This window comes from Amblyomma maculatum, chromosome 1 (assembly GCF_055883805.1).
Source record: "Amblyomma maculatum isolate TAMU_Amacu chromosome 1, ASM5588380v1, whole genome shotgun sequence".
Classification (NCBI taxonomy): Eukaryota; Metazoa; Arthropoda; class Arachnida; order Ixodida; family Ixodidae; genus Amblyomma; species Amblyomma maculatum.
This window is the reverse complement of record NC_139344.1, coordinates 287,344,876-287,364,691: the sequence shown is the minus strand read 5'-3', so window position 1 is coordinate 287,364,691 and position 19,816 is coordinate 287,344,876. Positions and strand designations below refer to the sequence as shown.

The following is a 19,816-nucleotide window of genomic DNA, read 5'->3' as shown; positions in this document are numbered from 1 at the left end:
GACGCCCGAGCGTCGCGGCGTGAGCGCCCTCTTGCAAGACGCCACAATGTGTAAAATGGTTTGCAAGGAGACTTTCTGCCAAGGGAACATATCTGCACATAGGAAATAAGCAGGAACGAGTCAATCAGCTCAAACTGAGTACTTTGGTTGGCGTGTTGTCGCCCGGTAATTTGCCCGGCAGGCGATCAGGCCAAACAACGTTGACGGACACTGTTTCTTGCTTGTTTTGGTTGCCCAACATTGTCACACTAAGGCAACGCCGCAGCAACCTGTTTGACGTCCCGGTTTTTCGGGCGGTGTGACGTACTGTTGGGAAACAAAGTGGTTCGGAAACCTGCTGGCGGCTTGTTTGGCGAAGATGTTCTGTTGATGTCGCTGCTGTGCTTCCGCAGTCTGACTCGGCCTAAAGACATAATTCTGCCTGGCGGGGCCCTGGCCACCAAGGAAAGAAATGTGTACTAATATACGTTTAAAACAGCAACGCTGTGGCGCTATGTTTAAAACTGACATACATCAATACAAAATAGGAAAATGCAACACTGAATCACGAAACACAACGCGTCGCATAAAACAGAACACAGTGGACAAGGCTTTAAACATAACCCTTCGAGGAAATGGGGATCATTAAAAGCTTAAAGCGCAAATAGTTAAAAGAGGTAAAGGTATAATAATACTTTTAAGGGGGGATGCGGGGATAGAGGGTCAGTTTTTGAATTGTTGCACAAATTTTGATAACATTTTCAGGGATGGCTTATCTTCCTCTTATTAGAATATATGCTAAGTATCATCCCCGTAGCACAATTAGAAAATCGTTATCACTGTCATAATGAGTAATTAAGTGGGTTTATTTGTTTATCATTATTCAATTAATAATTTATCAAATACCTGGATTACCTTCGTGGCATTACAGCAAGGAGAGGAGGGGAGGGTGTAAACGCTAAAACGCTTGTGTATACAATGAATATGATATACCAAAAACATATGTACAGAAATAGCGAAATCGAGCACACAGGGCGTGGTAAAATGCTTCGTTTGATCAGGGTGAAACGATTTCACGCGGTAGCTCATTCCACTGACGAATTGTTCACACACAAAAAAAAAACGAATGCCGAAAAGCATCAACCCTAAATGATTACTCTTTAACCTTGAATAGGTGGTCTTTCCTCTTTGATATATAAGTGGGCAGTCTCAAATACTCCTTTTGTTCTATACCCATTTGACAATGAAAAATGCTACGAAAAAAACTTGAGACAAAGATCCTTTCGGCGATCGGCTAAATAAGTTCACCTAAGTGATCGTTTAGTATACGCCCCGCGCACCGCCTGTAGGAGCGCCACTGAAAGCCGCCTACCGGCTTCTGCGGGAAGCACAGGCGGGGCGCTCTACCCCGGCTGCCACATTGCTGCAGCAAGCGTAACAAAAGTTCGCACATGTGATCTGCCGTTTGTGCGGGTGCATGGCGATTATTTACACGGCGACAGCATCCGGAAATGAATTGAATTGCTTCAAAGTGGACTTCGGTGTAAAGTTGCCGTCGGACTTACTCCCACCATCGGCGCGTTGTTTTTCCTTCCTCTTTGCATTTATATTCTTTATCCCTCAAATCATCGTAAGACTACTTCTTGTCAATACCAACAACAAAAACATAAAACAAAAGTAATTATTCCCAACGTTTGCCTTGGACTCGAAGACTGTTGGCTGCTTTAAATTCTATAATAACGAGGCCCTCACTGCCCCTTCAAGTCGGGATCATATGTTCAATTCTGGTACCTGCACTGAACCCTGTCCGTAACTGCGGATATGTAGAACGGAGACACGAACAGTCTGCCGCGGGATGATCGCCTGCGGTGATAGGTATAACGTGCCGTGCTCACTTCCCACGAGAAATTCCTACGCTCCAGCTGTATTCCTTTCTTTTTTTAATGTCTGAAAGCACTACAAGCGCCAGACGGTTTTACTAGGCTCCGAAACTCCGGATTAGTGTTTTCGTACTAAAAATGGCTGCGGTTAATTTCTGTTCCTCTAAGCGTTTCGTGAGCGCGTCACTGATCGACCAAAGCACGGCTGTGTACTTGTCAGGGATCGATCATTACCCGTGTCACACGGGCACTGTAAAGGAATTTGAATAAAAAGATACCTTCCCAAACAGAGTTTCATCCGCAGACACAGAGTTCAATCGCCTTTCCAGAAGCGGTCTTTTCCGTAAGCGGAGATCGCCGATCTATTTTACCAAGGAGTAGCCTCCAGCCCAGTGGACACCAACGATTATCTTTTAATAAATAAACGAAGCAAAAGCGAATTTTCGTGTCACGTTTACATTATAAAAAAGACTTACCGCTTCGCAGGATGTTAACTAGGCACAATAATGTAGTTTTTTGCAGCGCTCTCGTAACCAGTTCGAAGATATCACGTGGTGACGCTAACCGCCGATGCTGATGCGCGCCACCTTCTTTAATTTAACGGTTGTGAACATACTGTGGCTAAATTTACTATGAACATTGTGTAATGACACACGTATTTGATTTATGTTTCGATACGTCAGTTTATTATGAGTGGTTTTGTTTAAAGATCTAGCGCCACGCTTTCGATAGCGTCCTCGGTAGGAAACGCTAAAAAGACATCGCCGTGTTTCTGCTATGCAACTCCTTTTGAATACAAGCCTTTCAACTCGCTAAAAGACCGCTTAGGTTAAAAAGTTTGTGCTTGCTCGTGTGACGCAGGTATATGTCATGTTTGAAAGAAAAATTGAACACTTTAATGAAAATCATTTGCTTAGCAACCTAAGAGCAAACAGGTAGAAGCGAGATTAGGTGGTAGTTATTTCAAATCATTTGTTGCATGTTCATGCATTTTTGTGAGGGATGATGACTGGAGCTATCTTATTATATCGTGGTAAAACATCAGTTAATATCACACGGCTGTATATTTGTGCTAATGTGCAATAATTGGGCCCGTGAAGCAGCCTTAATTAAGGCCCGGATAACAAAATGAATCACCAGATTTAAGGTATAAACTTATCTTGAGTACGTCATCAGCATCACAAGCTTCCAGATATATCGACGTTGTCAAGGCATGTTACATACAGCGCGGAAATACAGCACAGCTGATCACCCGGACAGGGCTGTTATCAAACAAAAGGATTCTGCAGTTAAACATGTCTGCCAAACCAGAGCCAGTTTATTGAGAACCGTCAACGTTCATAAAAATTAGACGTATTTTGCATTTGTAGTTAACTTTTCTGAAAGCTTACATACCTTCACTGAATTATGCTAATACGCAGCATCGGAAACTTTTGCTGTAAAGTACCGTAATTTGGCCTTTCGTGGGTCCGAGTTCAGTTGTTTTTGTTCTGTTTTATACTCCTCACAAGCCTTTTTTATTCTTGTTTGCAGAAAGTATGCAAACAGTTTGTTCTTTTTTTTCAGTCTTTTATACATATCTTGACATCCATGGCTTTCCTCATTTTTTATGAAGGCTAGAATCAGTCTTGAACTGCAAGCTGTCAAGAAGGCAACATAAGCTTTATTTGCATCATTATTCTCATAAACATTTTCAAAATTCCAAGTCATGATTAAATCACAGAACTTGCTAATTGTTGTGCATTGGGTTTTGTGATTACCTGCCTCCAGCGGCACCAAAGTCGCTATGTTTTATAGGTAACCGTATGTTGAAGTACAGGGGAGCTGAATTTTCGGTTGCATCTGTGGTACGCGCCACTGTGCTATATTAGCGACAAGGCTAGACGTGTTAAGGGCGGGGGGGGGGGGGGGGGGGTGATTTTCGTCACTGCGTCTCCGTAACTGTTTCTACTCAAGGGCCAGGAAGGCATCCTTTTCGGATAGCACGATGGGCATGCAGAGTTGACCAAAAGTCTTCTTCCTTTACCAGAGAAGAGTTTGAACTGGCTCCAGTAGGCCTGTCCAAGCGAGAAAGCATCACATGATTGCCAATATATGATCACGCTAGTGGAGTATTATTGTAAGTAGCCCGAAGTACATTTTTGCAATCAAGCCACAACACGCACAGTAACAAGCTTCTTGGTGTCAGTGTTGGTGCTCGAAGGCTACCCAGAAAAAATTGTTTGCGATAACGGGACCCAGAGTCGGGAATTGGCAGCTTTCCTGCAGGAACCTTGCAACATTCGTCCTTATTGTGCCCTTAAGCAAACTGTCAATTAGAGCGGTTTAACCAGGTGTGAAGTTTCGTTAGCACCTACACTCGAGCGGCGCCCCTTGCGCCAGACCGTGACAGGATACTTGGGCGTTTAGGGTTGCACGTCGCATGATATAACAGCAGCTTCTCCAGCACGTCTGCCAGGGACTAGACTTAATGCTGTCGGACACCCATCAGCCATATGCTTTAATGACCATGGTTCCATCGCCTAAGCGAGCGGGTCAAGCGGAAGACACAATCCAGTAAACGCTACACAGACACTTACAGGACCGCAATGTCAACAAGAGTGGATGTCGACGTCCTCGTCCTACTGATGAAATCTGCAACTGCCTTTAAGAGGGCTCACCAGCTCCAAGGCAACTCAGAATTGAACTTTTTTTTGTCGATATATGGCAGCACTTAAGCACCACAAAAAGTAAGGAAGTTCTATTCCTCGTCCAGGTGTGTGTGCAGTGACACGAAAGTATTAGTTCCTCCACCTACAAAAAGTAGAGCCGAGAACAGTGGATCTGCCTCCAAACCTAGCTGGGGGACCGGAGGGGGCGCCAGATGATAGACCTTTTCTCAAGTAGCCACCATTGTAGTGTTTTCCAGTTTGGGTCGCCTATGCTCCCTCCCATCTTTTGTGCGAAAATTCCTTTACAGTGGTAGGGTGAGATTACTTTGCAGGCAGTACTCTGCAGGGCTGGTCTCCACTAGGGAGAAAGATAGGTGTGAGTCATCTTTTTACAAGAGTTCAAAACGCGTGAAGAGAACTGTCCCCTTATTAGCGTTGCTTTACTGGAAAACAATCCATTGTGTTGAGGGTCCTATAGTATTCAGCCCCCAGATAAAAGAAAAGAAAGGAACTCCTAGTGCAAGGACTCATGCACAAAATCCAGAAATCTAGATGCCATGTTTTGCGATTGGGTGTCACGTGTATCTGTTTTCATGGCAGCGTAGGAAACGTGCGCAATACAAAGAAAAATAAAAGAGATAACACGTGGCTAGCGCATTCATGCTCTGCGATGGTCTAAGTGAACGAAATTAGCTGCGCCTGTGAGCCCCTTTGCAGCGGTAGGTCGAAACGTTGGCGGTGCTTTCTTTATCGGCGTCAGCCAGCTGGCGCGTGGGACGGGGCAAGTTGCCGCGAGCGCACCTCGTTTTGCAGTGGAGATAAAGAATAGCTGGAAAGGATTCAGATGAGACAAGCTTTATTTTCGTTTGTTAAAAAAAAAAAAAAGAAGAAGATAATGTCGCGTTTTGTGGCTTGGCTGCGCAACGATAGAAGCCGTTGCTCCGTTTTGTGGCTTGGCTTCGCAACGATATAAGCAGTTGCCCGTCGGGGGGCTATCATATATAAAAAGTTTTTTATATACTTGATAATTAATAATTTATTTATTCGTACCTCACAAGCCCCAAAGAGCACTGGGTGAAGGGGGCTTATCAAGAAAGGATTGCGTAGAGATAAAAAGCAGAATGACGGTACAACGGACGTGGTACAAAGCAAATTCTGGACAAACAGAAGGCGTTCAAAGTTGATCCAAAAGGAATTAAAATCAGCATGTGAACACACACAAAAAAAAAATGAAAATACGAACAAAACAGGTGTCAGGAAGAACGTTGCAAAGCCTAATAGCTTTAGCTAATGAAGATGAATTGACTGACTGCATTTTTCCATATGTGCGATTGAAGCTGAGATTATGTAAGCTTTGCGATGAGTGAGGAGGTGACTGCAGCGGCATAAGCGAGTGCGAGTGTAGACATATTTATGATGTAAACATAAAAGTGAAATAGAACGGCGAATATGTCACCTTGCGCAACGATAAAGCTCGATCTCTGGCATCTTGTGTGCACATGCACAAAGTGTTTGTGACTGGGATCTTTTCTGACTAGCTCAAGATATCTCGCATCTGTCCTTTCACAAGGGTGGCACGGAAGAAGTCTTTTTATCTAAAGTATTTGAATGCGCCATTAATATACGACTAGAAAAATCCTTCACAACATATAGGGTCATAAGTGACATGCAGTTCGGATTCGAAAAGGTAAATCCACCAAAGACGCGCTTCTCAAGAATTAAATTATATATAAGTTTGAGGGCAGGTTTTACTCATTACGATTGTCCGTCGATTTACGGAAAGCTTACGGAAAAGAAGATTACAGGAGAGAGAAAAAGTTCAATTGTAACGCGTTCTCGCATGAAATTATCAGGAATAGCGAATTTATTCCACTTAAAGCAATCATCAACAGTGCATTAATAAGTCATTGGATATTGCATAAGTTAAAATGTAACTAAAGTCAGCAAATAATAAATTGAAATTTTGACACCTGCTCCTAAGAGGAATCCACAAGCACTTCTATAGCATGACAACATGCGTTCAGTTTGTATTTATCTTTATATTCCAGTTTACATATTGCAATACATTTTAGTACATCATGTTTTAAAGCACTTACGATTGTTTTTATAGACTTCGATAAATATCGAAGAAGCTGTAGTTTCTTAAATTCGAGTCAAAGTTGTCCGTTTTTGGATAATTTCGAATTTTGGCCGGTTTCAATGTAATATGGAGAAAAAGTAAACAAGTCTAGAGCTTCCAATTTTTACAGAAGTGGAGAACTAGATCTCGCTAATACAAGTGAAAAGTTGCAGAGGTAACACTTGCGCCACAATGTAGGGCAGAATATCGACAACTTTCACAAACAGCACTCAGTTTTATACTTATTTTGTAATAATAAACAATATAATGCAAAACTTTTTCATGCCGCAATATTTATGAGGTACTGAGTATTCTTGAGAGAGGTAAAAATCAAAGGTCATTTCAGTAACCTGGTAGTAACTCCTGCTGTTACTACGTTTTTTGACTGAAACAACCTTTGTATGACCTCATTACTACCTCACTGGAAGCAGGGGTAGTAAATGTAACTTAACTGTTACTACCATGATCAGAAGATACCTGATACTATATACGATAGGTATATTGAAGTATTCAACACTCCTGATTACATTGCTACACTATTTCGTTTTTATACTTATTTTTTTTCCATACCCTCAATCGCCGAGGCATTATAGAGAGGAGTGGGGTTACATAAATAGTAACAAACAAAAAGCGGCAGTTTTCTAAAACAAACGCAATACAATACAAAACTTCCGACAAGTGAACGAACTAAATGCTGCAAGATCTAAAAAAAATGCCAGTGCTGAGCTCTTTGGTTGAGATAACATAGTGCATACGCGGCACCTACGGATTCCATTGTTTGTCTTCATGCGTCGATTCAGAACTTTTTTTTTTTTTTTGCGCAGAGCGCCAAGCACACGTTTAAAAGCTCCATTGAAAGCCATATCACCAGGACTGAGATTAATCCGCTTAACCACTCCCTTCACAGACAGTACAGAACGAGACCGTGCCTTCATGACCGCGGAAGATGAGTACAAAAACCACTTTTCCCCAGCCTGCCAGCTTTGTGCCTAATTAGAGCCCTGGATGCAGACTGTACGCTGCCGTTCCAAAAGAAAGAAAGAAAGAAAGAAAGAGTATGGAAACAGATGGGATCAGTAGCCCGAATGAGCTGTGACCTGTGTTACCGACCCTTTTCGAGGCAAGTGAGTGAACGAATAAGCTTTTATTTTGCCATTTACTTATCTCTTAGTATAATCAATGTGGTTCTCAATCTTTAATTTTAGATAAGTATTTTGTTAGTCTGTTTTAAACTCGCCTTTTTTTTAATAATAATTATGTGCATTAATGCGATGAGTAGAACCAGCGCGCAAAAAGCAGGTTGTTGTGGTGGCGCATGTTTCACAGTGGTCGCTGCATTTACTTTTGGTGCTTGTGTACATGTACAAAAATATTCCTATCTCTGTAAAGCATGGTATAGACTGACGCCAAGGTACAAACTAGTGTACTACTCAGCCGTTACGTGTTTAGCAGTAGAATGATTCGAAACAATTTTAGTGACCACACGTAGTCAAATGTGCATTACAAGAGTAATTTTTTTCAATACTAAATAAGCATTTTGTATTTTTTATGAATTATGCGTATCTTAGTGTTGTTCACAGCACAGGCGGGCAGTTAGCAGTAGTGGGTAGTTGCATTCATTGATGCTTTGTATCGTGGCTTTAAATGGAAGCTTTAAACAGATGCAGTAGTAAACAGTTTCAAACCAGAAATGAAAACGTCATTTCACTTCCTTAGTGTCATTCATGTTCGCTGCGCTTGCAGCTAGTTTGATCTTAGGGGCGTTTATCTGTGCAAAGTTTTTTGGTTGCCTTAATATTGTGCACACATAGCTCAATATACCAGCAGTGAAATTAGTTTTGTGCTATTGCTAGTATTTCGGAAGGAGAAGTATGACTGACATCGTGGCCTAAGCAGCTTTTCGGTGCGTGCACTTTTTTTTGCAAGTTTGGTATCTATTTGGATTGGGATATACAGGCACTGATCAATATATTTTATGTGCTCGGAATAAAAAGGAGAAAGAGTGTAGAATGTCAGGCATATTTCTGATGCTGTGAGAAAGTCACCACTTAAAAAAAAAAGCTCAGATGTGCCGGCACATCTGAGCTTTTTTTTTTTAGCTTTCTTTCAGACTTGTAGCCACAAGTCTGAAAGAAAGCTATTTTAACTTTTTTTTCACTGTGACTGGAAGACACACCTGTGCAGAATGGATATCCACTTTATTGCGAAATGTTTGCAAATATATTTTTTTTTTTCATATACAGAATGGCAGCACATTAAACACTGTCCCAAATTCGATGCATGTCAACATAGTAGTCTTACTCAGGAATTAAAGGAAAAAATTGCATTCCTAATTTTTCTTAAAATTAAGGATCCAGTTTCTAAGAGATGACAAAGAATATGAAAACATGTTGCATTGTATTGTTTCCAGTAACGTTATCAATGATGAAACGTTTTGTTGTTTTGTTCGAGCATTGGGAGAAGGGTGTAAAGTGAAGGCAAAAAATCAACAAATAAGACTCCCAGCTCCTTAGAATATTGCCTATACGCTAACCCTGCGACCTTTAACATAAAGGGAAAGCATACCTGATTATGTTATTGTAAGCCAATGCTGGTCTGTGACAGACGCAGACTATCCGTGGGTGTGGATAGCCGCTCGTGTCACCGCCCTTAGCAATTCAGTTGTAAAAGACAGCTTTCAGTATATTTTTTTTTTTTATCACAGTGCATCCTTGATGACTTTTGTGTCCCCAGATTGATGCTTTGTCTTTCCCCAGTGGGCATACTTGCTTTACTTTTTTTTTTTTTTTGTAACCGGCATTTATTCATGAAATACGTGTTGGGGATCTCTTTGTTCCCATTATTTAAATGTATTTATTTCTTCATAGTTTTGCTAGAACAGGCATTTCCTCACTATTTCTTAGTTTTGTGCTCAGTTTTGCCCATCAGAAGTACTACAAGGTAAAGAAATCAGGTTGAAATTTGAACAGAATGTGGATGTGTGAAATAAATGTGACAAATTCATGTTGGAGTGATTTGAAAATACGGGCTTTGAAATGACATCTTACACAACCTTTTCTTGCTCTAGATTGCACCTAGTTATGATAAATGAAGAAAATTGCCATAGACGTGCCATAGTCTGAAACTTGGAAATTTCAAAGCAATTGTTTACGGCATTCCTATGGGTGTCACTTCATGCTGCTACCTGCACCCACAAATGGCTGTGCCACTTATGTAACAAACCAGCAATTATTCATAATAATGTAATCACATGTGCTGTCTCTTCACAGTGCAGGTCTCGGCCTTAACATAAGGGTAAAATTTTAGCAACGGGCATTGTTTGCTAATTTGGCACCTTTATTCAAACATTTATGACGATGCTTGAGAAGCTGTATGTTTCATTTTTGATAACATTGTTTGAAGCAGAATAATGCAGTGTGTTCACCTAGACTATTTATCTCCTCCAGGAAACCAGTTCCTGAAACTTAGACAATTTATGGAGGAATTTATGGGATGATGGGGTAATTTTTTTTTTTGAGTTTTGAAGCAACCTACTCTTCAAACATGTCATAATTGGGAAAATGTTTCATGTGCTTTAATTTTATGCATAACAGAAACATTCATACACATTTAGAGCACCAATTTTCTTATTCATTTTCTAATTTTAAGATAGGTGTGCCTCACATCATGGAGTAAAAAGAAAAGTTTCAAAATAGCCTCATTTGAGACTTGTGGCATGTTAGAATTTTTTTCTAGGAACCAGGCTTCGAGGTTTGCCTATTCTCCATATTGTGGAGCGCTTATGGCACCTCCCATTCTAAATCTTCGAAGGCAAGGTAAAACCTTAACTGCCTTTCATGACTTTTTCATCTTTAGGGAAACTGTAAAGACTCTCCAGTACAAATGAGAAATAAACCATGCAGGCTGGTTGCTTTTGGCAAACACAGTATATTGTATAGAGGCTGAAGTCTAGCATTTTTTTCATGGTGTTGTGAGCAGTCTTGTTAAAGTTGCTTGCCCAGAATCCTCATGATTGTAGGTACTGATTATAGCTGTCTGTTTCGATTACTGGGTAAAGACTGTTGTGTGCTTGGTTTTACTTGTTGATTTTTTCCCCTCATTATATATGCAGCTACTTGAGCACTTCAGAATAGCCAATGCCTACCTGCTGCTCACCTACACACCGCAGCACAAATGAAGGACGCACTAAATCATCTACCAGCAAGCACACTGCAGTGCCCGTCTGCAAGCCATCGCACGTTCAGGGATGCATGATTATGTTTATCCCACCAACTTTTAACTACAAGTGTTTGAAATTTACAGGTGTCTGGAAAAACTGCAGACCATGCCTCTTGTGTTTGAAATTATCCCATGAGTTTTGTAGGGAAGATGTGATAGTTACTTGGCTCCATATGTGAATGCTTCAGTTTCGTGTTGAAGTATGTGCAAGGTATCTCCCAAGAGTCATTAGGTGAATTGTAACAAATGGTTTTATCACTGATTTGTGCTTTGTATTATAGATGCGACTGAACATGTCACATTTTGGTTTACACAACATTTTCATTTTTCTTCTAGCAGTGTTGTGCTTTTCCTTGTGTCATTTAGTTTTGTTCAGTCGGCCTGCACAAGTACATGCCTTTCAGGTCTGCACTAATGCTAGCCAGATTTCGATGGTCTGTTGGACTTTTGGAAGTAAGCTTCATATCCTAAATCTTAGGAGGACACCCAGCTCGGCAATATCTGGGCATAGATATAATGTTAGCAATTTGTTTACATTGCAGTTGAGCAAGAAATCAGAGCAGTAACAGTTAGTTGACGCTGTTATTGTGGTCACCTGTGTAGGATTAGCAAATGACAAATGTATAGTCGTCCTTGTGCCTGCACTCTTTTTCTCTGCACTGACCATATCATTCATGAAAACAATCTGGACGAAGGCATACAATTCATATGAAAGGTCTTTTATTGCTCCCACTCGAGTTATAGGCAAAACTGTTTTCTAATCAACACTGTTCAGTCCACACCAGTCAATATAATATACACCAAAGCGTCGCCAGGTATCAAGCTTTTAAAAGACTGAGTTTCCTGGTCCACTGAAATCAGATGAGAGCTCATGAGTCGTATAGCTTAGTCTGCAGTTTATCAATTAATAAAACCCATTTCCTATTTTTTTGTTCCTTGGTTTCAGCAACATGGCGTGTATCAACAAAGCGGGGTTTCAGCAATAAAGCACACCAGCGAAAAGCTATTTTTTTCTCCTGGATGCATCTTGGGTTGCTGAAGGGGTACAGCTGCACGTGGCCCATTTTTTTATTCTGCGACTTATCATTTAAAACCAGTGGGAAAACAGGTTTACATAAACAGTAGCTTGGTGCAAATATTTCAGTCTGCTATTTCAAAGCAGTTATCGGCAAATTTTTTCTTAAACCAAAATTCGAAGAGGAAATTGGGCTCTCCTAAAGATTGTAAGCAATAAAGTCAGTGTAACAAATAAAATATTGCAGGTTAAGCAACAGTACTCTAAAAGCCTTCAGTTATTCTTAAAGAGCTTGGCCTTATTTAGCAGGTCTATCCAGCAATTTACACGTACACCTAACAGCCATCTTTTTAATAATTAGTAATATGCTTTTTGACAAGCTCGCTGTCTATTGCGTAATGTCAGGATGTGAGGAATGTTTCAATTGGCCATTTTTGGGAGACAGTTTTCAGTCTCCGTAGTGGTGCAGTGATTACGATGCTCGATTACTATGCGCAAGAATGCGGGATCGAATCCCAGCCTAGGCGGCCGCTTTTCTACACCAGTGAAAAGCAAGACGCCCGTGGACTGTGCGATGTTTAGTGCACATTAAAGAACCCCAGGTGGTCGGAATTTCTGCAGTCCTCCACTATGGTGTCTCATAGCCTGAGTTGCTTTAGAAAATTACACCCCACAAACCAAACCAAACCAGTTTTGAGTCTCAGGGTAGGAATTGCTGATGTACTGTTTCAATTGTATATTAGTAGGTCCCTTTGCTATAAGCGGCACATTCTTTTTGAAGCAAATTTGACACATTCTCATATGATAGCTATTGCTAATATTCTTTTATAGTGCTTCATGAAGATCTAGAATCTGCTTCATTTAGTTGCCATATTGTGGGCAGTTGACCAGTTCTAGCTATCGCTGCGACAAGTATTTCATACTTATGCAGGATATTAATGGACAAAGAATAAGGAGCAAAATATTTCCTCATATCTGAGGTATTGCTAGAGGTAGCCAAGGCAGAAGGCTAGGCAGTTTATGAGCTGGTACTTCCATTCGTATCTGCCAAAAACCCTCTTTTAGTTGTGATTTTCATTGCACCTGCTGGTTAAATTACTGTAGTAAAGCAACTTCCATAGACATGCTGATACTTACTGTATGCTATTCCTTCTATCAGTTGTCATCATCATTGCTAAAAGTGTTCGAAGACACACCAGGCTCTACAAGCCTTCAATACCTAAACCTCCTACAAAGGTTTGAAGTTCACCACACTGAGCTCTGATGTAAATACACTGTCTCATGCGAATGTGTGATAAGTTATAACCAAAATTTAACAAAAGTACCTGCTCTCTTTTTGAGTATTTTTCTCGTCTTCAGTCAATCTCCTTTTCACCACTTGTGATGCGGGCAATTATTTTTTTATTTAGAAAGTTGAATACGTGAAGTGAATGATGAGAAATAAAGTCGCATCTTCTTAGCCACACTTGTGTTCGATTTGTTTCTTTTTTGGAAGCCATGTATGACCACTGCTTCAGTGCTTCCATCTTATGTAATCCAGCATTCAGGTTAGTGGTTATAGCAACAAAGCAGAGGAGTTTGCTAAATGTGTAGTGTTTTAGTACAGATTGTTACTGTTACAGCCTTCTGTAGGTGGTGGGAGTTGCTAAATGTAGTGGGTGTTACTATTTACAGAGTTATTATATTTTTATATAGGTAGCTGCTATTACTACCTCTGAAGTAGTGTGTTTTGCTAAAGGTAGTTCCCCTTTCTACCTCCTATAGGTAGTAGATTTTGCTGAAGGTAGATACTCCCACTACCTGCAGTGGTAGTGAATACTAGTAAAGGTAGTTGCTCTTCCTACCTTCTATAGGTAGTAAATTTTATTAAATGTAGTCTGGTACTACAACTAGAGGTAGTGAAATTTGCTACATGTAGTTCTGATTACTACCTTCTAGAGGTAGTATATGCTATCCTAGCAGACTTAGTAACTAGTTAGTAACATATGTGACAAGCAATTACTACCCTAAAAGTTAGTAACCACAAATACCTTTTTTATGAGTATGCACAATAAGGAGAAAAAGATTTAGTGTAAAGAACTTAAGGCATCAGGCCAGTATTTAAGGTGGAAAGGGGAGATTTTTGGAGCATGTCGCTCCTCTAGCAAAGTTTGCGATCTTTTACTAAATTAATAGCAGCAACAAGACATGTTCCTAATAGTTTTTGTAAAAGTAAAAGTTACATGAATGCTGTGAGGAAAAAAAAGAATGACAAAATATTAGTGTGCAAGCAGCTGGTCTCTAAACCTGCCACTTTTTCAAATCGCAAAAACTGTGTTTTCCACCGCTTGTGATATATGCATCTTTTTATATTTTTTTGCCGAGGAAACTACTCCGTATCTTGCAAAACTATAAGGTTCATTGAGACATTTGCCCACTACAATATAAATATTTCGTCTAAAAAAATGATCACGGTACCTGGATTACCGTTCTTATCTGAGCGCACCCATGTGTGTATATACATATCCCAGCTAAGTTTGACCAAGATTATATTTTAAACAGTTAACCCTATCACAGTGAAACGAATTTAGAGCTGTTCAAAGTCGCCTATGCTAACCTTCGGTATTTTTGCGTTCAATAAGGTTAATTTATTAGTGAAGACTAATTAGCTATTTTTCTAACTATTGCCTTGAGAGAAAAAGTGTCAATGCAAATGTTGTAGATCTCGAAAGACAGGTAGATACATTATTTTCACCACCTTACGACTTACGCCGCCCGATTTATAGCCCTTCAAAAAATTCTGTCACGTGACCAGCTGTTTAAAAAATTCGCCAAGTGCGTACAACCAGCTTCATCGTATACAGAGCACGGACCAGAAAAGCAGGTTTTGTTCTCTCGGGCGCGACTCGAGGCTTTAAAGTGACGCCGTAGTCACGAGGGAAACCTTTTTTCTTTTCCCTTTTTTTTTACGCCAGACATCGTTTTCGGCTGGGAAATATATCACTTTGCGTAAACGCTAGTTTTATGGAAGCAACGTAGCTACCTGTTTTTCGAGACGATCTACAACTTTTGTATCGGCACTTTCTCTCATGCCAATAATTACCAAAATAGCTGATTACTTCACTAATTAAATAACTTTATTGAGCGAAAAAATAGCGAAGGTTAGCATAGGCGACTCTGAACAGCTCTGAATTGTTTTCACTGTGAGAGCTAACCGTATCTGGTAAAAACTTCTCCCAAGTTACCTGGAACAGCACACACACACACACATATATATATATATATATATATATATATATATATATATATATATATATATATATATATATATATATATATATATATATATATAATTTCTAATGTAGTGAATTACTTTTTCGGGTTGGTAATATATATAATTTAAAGGCGCGAACAGTCTGCGAGTCGAAGGTAAACGTTGGGAGTTTATTTAGTTTTTTCGTTTTTTTACGTTTGTTGTTGATATTAACCAGAGTCTTATGGTGATTTTAGGGAGAAAGAATATTAAATGAAAAGCAGAAGAAAAAACAACGCGCCGTTGGTGGGAGTCGAACCCAACTGTTCTTCCAACTGAGCTACAACGACGGCTGTCCAGCCTTCTGCTTTCTCAGGTATTTATGTTGACAGTAACCGAAGCCTTTTCACCAGCGCCACCCATATTCCTAGCGGCGGATGTGAAATATCCTGTTATACCGCGAGCGTCACGTAGCACGTAATCATATATATAATGTGGTGTGGGCGTCCGTCTCGGCTTCGAAACCCGCTGCGCTCCCTCTGGGGCAAAATAGTTCCGAAGACTTTAGCGTGCAAAGGTAGTTCGAGTTACCGTGTTTCACGGGGCTCAAAACTGACGGGTCCTGCACAAGTGAAAACCCACAAAAAGTCTTGAAGGTTCAAGTGCGAAACGCTCTAAACCAGTGTGTCGAAAGACCTAAAGGTTCACTCACTGCAGTCCTGGCAGACATGGCAGTAATTGAATTACAATAATGAAACTACTGTAATTTAATTACTTTCGGCGGTAATTTGTAATGTAATGAATTACTTTTTCGGTTGGTAATATAGTAATGTAATGAATTACTCTTTGTAGTAATTTTGCAGCAAAAGTAATTAATACCTTTCGAAATTACTTTTACTATAGTGCTCCACTACTCCTTCAATAGACAACAAAGTAGTGCCGCGAAAGCAGAAATGACATGCGGCAAGCAAAGCCAGCGTAATGAACAGGCAAAAAGAGACAGAATTGAGTAGAGCAGTGCGCCTGAGACATCGTGTGTATCACGATCACTTAGTGCGGCTACCCCATAACCATTCTCCAAGCAGCAGGATACAAGGCGTCAAGGGAATGCCGAAGGGAGAGATGGTGCAAGAAGGCTGGAGTATATAAAACTAGGGAGCACGGCGCAGTGGCACTCCCTGTTGCGTCGGCTAGGGCACAGCGGCGCTTGGTTACACTCGTCACCACGGGGCGGGGGAGGATTTGGGTGGAAGGAGATAGGTGGAAGGGTTCATGGCGTCAGCCGCTGTGGCTTGAGCATTACTGAGCAGTGCGCGCAAGGTACTAACGTCAATTCTTGGGACTGCGGAAGCAATAAATAAGCTAGCTTCTTCGAGCCCTTGAAATGACACAGACAGCTCAGGGCCAGCAAGCCGCTGGGTCTGCCGGCCATTTCACGACCCCTCTGCTTCTGCTTTTTTATTTCTGGTTGTCTTGTTTTGGTTATGGCAATTGCTGTAGGAAAGAGGGAAGGAATAGGCCTCTAGGACAGAATTTGGCGGGAAGAGAAAAGAATGTGTGTGCTTCGCGTCTGGACAAGTTGTTTTGTTCACTAGCTTTACTTAGTTTTTGCATGGATGAAAACTAGAAAGTAATTTAAATGTAATTGAATTACTCAGTAGAAGAAATTGTAATGTAATTTTATTACTTCTTGGGAGAAGTAACGACTAAAGTAATTTAATTCCTTTTGAAATGTAATTTTGCCATGTATCGTCCGGATTTCCGGCTGTCCAACTTTGCGGGAAAAATAAAGGGCCACATAATGGGCTTTTGCCACGCGAGGCGGACTTATTGTTGTCCAATGACAGATCACTGTCCCATCAGTGCAACTATTTGGGACCTATGACCCTTCCCCAAGCAATTCACCCCACAGAGCCGAGCTCCAGGCCGGGAGAAAGCTTGTATACCCATTGAAAAACCGGGGATGCCCGGCGGCACCGAACCTGGTGCCTCCCAATACAAGGCGGATGCTCTACCACAAGGCCACCGCATCGATCGATTGATCGATCGATCGATCGATCGATCGATCTATCTATCTATCTATCTATCTATCTATCTATCTATCTATCTATCTATCTATCTATCTATCTATCTATCTATCTATCTATCTATCTATCTATCTATCTATCTATCTATCTATCTATCTATCTATCTATCTATCTATCTATCTATCTATCTATCTATCTATCTATCTATCTATCTATCTATCTATCTATCTATCTATCTATCTATCTATCCATCCATCCATCCATCCATCCATCCATCCATCGATCCATCCATCCATCCATCCATCCATCCATCCATCCATCCATCCATCCATCCATCCATCCATCCATCCATCCATCCATCCATCCATCCATCCATCCATCTATCTATCTATCTATCTATCTATCTATCTATCTATCTATCTATCTATCTATCTATCTATCTATCTATCTATCTATCTATCTATCTATCTATCTATCTATCTATCTATCTATCTATCTATCTATCTATCTATCTATCCATCCATCCATCCATCCATCCATCCATCCATCCATCCATTTATCTATCTATCTATCTATCTATCTATCTATCTATCTATCTATCTATCTATCTATCTATCTATCTATCTATCTATCTATCTATCTATCTATCTATCTATCTATCTATCTATCTATCTATCTATCTATCTATCTATCTATCTGTCTGTCTATATATATATATATATATCTATCTATCTATCTATCTATCTATCTATCTATCTATCTATCTATCTATATATATATATATATATATATATATATATATATATATATCAGTTCAGTTCAGTCGTTCAGTCGTGTGCGACTCTTCGTGACCCTATGGACCACGTCACGCCACGCTTTCCGGTCTCTCACAATCTTCCTAACATCACATAACTTCATCTGCAGTGCCTCGAGGATGCCATCTAACCATCGCGTTCCCTGCCTACACCTTCTCCGGCGACCCTCAACCTTTCCCAACATCAAATCTTTCTCCAGCGACTCCTATCTTCTCATCAGATGACCAAAGTAGCTGAGCTTTAACTTTAGAATTTGACCCTCTAATGAGCAGTCATGGGTTTATGGTCGACAATATCGACTGATTTGATGTTCTGGCAGTCCAAGGAACTCTCAAGAGTCTTCGCCAGCACCACAATCCAAACTCGTCAATTCTTCGGCGGTCAGCCTTTTTCACAGTCTAACTCTCGCATCCATACATCACAACTGGAAAGACCATAGCACGAGTTATGCGGATCTTGGTTGGCAGACTAATGTCTCTGCTCTTTACTAGGAGGTCAAGACTAACCATTGCACTTTTTCCCAGAAGCAGGCGTCTCCTAATTTCATGACTGCAGTCTCCTTCCGAGGTAATATCTGTCACAGCTTCCACTTCTTGTCCATTGATGCTCCAGGACTTGATAGGGACTTGTATGCATGTGTATATATATATATATATATATATATATATATATATATATATATATATATATATATATATATATATATATATATATATATATATATATATATATATATATATACATAGATACAGACACACACACACACACCCCGCCGAGGTGGCGCGCGCAGTGGTGATACCCTCTTTACACGGGCAGAGTTAACCACGGCAAACCGAGTTTGGCGACCTCGGTTTGCGTCGCTAACCGAGGTTATGGCGGCGTCTGTTGACGGAGGCTGCTCGTCGGCACTCGAGTGCGCGAAGCGTACGAGCGTGTCTGCTTCAGCAGTGTACTCGTTTGCCCGTATTGAATAGCCGGTATCTACTGTGCCGCCCGGCGTCTTCGGTTACGGTCAACAGCCAAGCGTCTGCGTACTGAAGCACCATCCTGTGTCTGCAGTATCGTTTGTGCAGCTTGGTGCTGAGCGCGGAAGGTCAAATGCGCGGTCTTAGCTTTATAATGAAAGTGCACAAGTTCGCAACGCTTGCAGTGCGGGATGCTGCGAGCAGGCTGAGGTACGTTACACTTACTGCGGCGGTGAAGCGAGCGAGCGCGGCAAACTACGGCGGGGTGCGTAACCCCTAGTCGTCGATAGGCCTATATTATTTCTCTTCGAAGGCGCGGAGATCGGCGCTTTGGAACTGATCAACGCTGTCGAAATGGTGTACTCATGAAACTTCCTTATTGTGAATCCTATTCTGCCGCCATAAAATAACGATATGATAAACTTTGACGATGCATTAATCGCAGAGCTAATATAAAGCCGCAATGCACCGGCTCAATGCAAAGGTGAGCCGCAATGCACCGGCGGCAGCTGTCTTGAGTAGACGTCGGCGCTTGCGAGCCGCCGTGTCGCTCGCGTATGGTCTGAGGGAGGAGGGGCCAGCGCGACGGTGTTTACGGCGGTCGATGAGGTGCTGCCATCATGCGGGGCTTCACTGCGTTGTTAACGCCTTGTCGGACGGCACTCCGGAAACTACACTAAAAATAAGATATTTGTAAATGCTGCTTCGTTCCGCAGATCACGGCGTAGCTTCGGTTGTACTTTATGGGCAATGGTGGCCGTAACCGAGAACGGTGGCGAGCTGTGTAAGCACAGCTAATCGCGATTGGCGGTTAACCGTGGTCAAGTTCGGTAGCCTCGGTTAAGCGTAAGCCGGCCGTGTAAAGAGGGCGCTCGACTACTGTTCCCAAGGGCGCGGAATCGCAGCGGCCTCGGC

General features: G+C 41.2%; 1 long non-coding RNA gene across 7 annotated transcripts in view; it reads right to left on the bottom strand.

Annotated features, from left to right (window-relative positions):
• Window positions 1-3,167: 3,167 nt before the first annotated feature.
• Window positions 3,168-19,816, bottom strand: part of LOC146206762 (uncharacterized) — a 78,898-nt gene continuing 62,249 nt past the window's right edge. For 4 of the 7 annotated variants that reach the window (XR_014704508.1, XR_014704514.1, XR_014704507.1 and 1 more), the window contains one exon: window positions 3,168-3,499. This is a non-coding gene — a long non-coding RNA (uncharacterized LOC146206762). Of the gene's footprint in view, window positions 3,500-11,560; window positions 11,699-19,816 lie in introns of those variants that run through there. The other 3 variants (XR_014704511.1, XR_014704513.1, XR_014704509.1) reach the window with 1 other exon arrangement.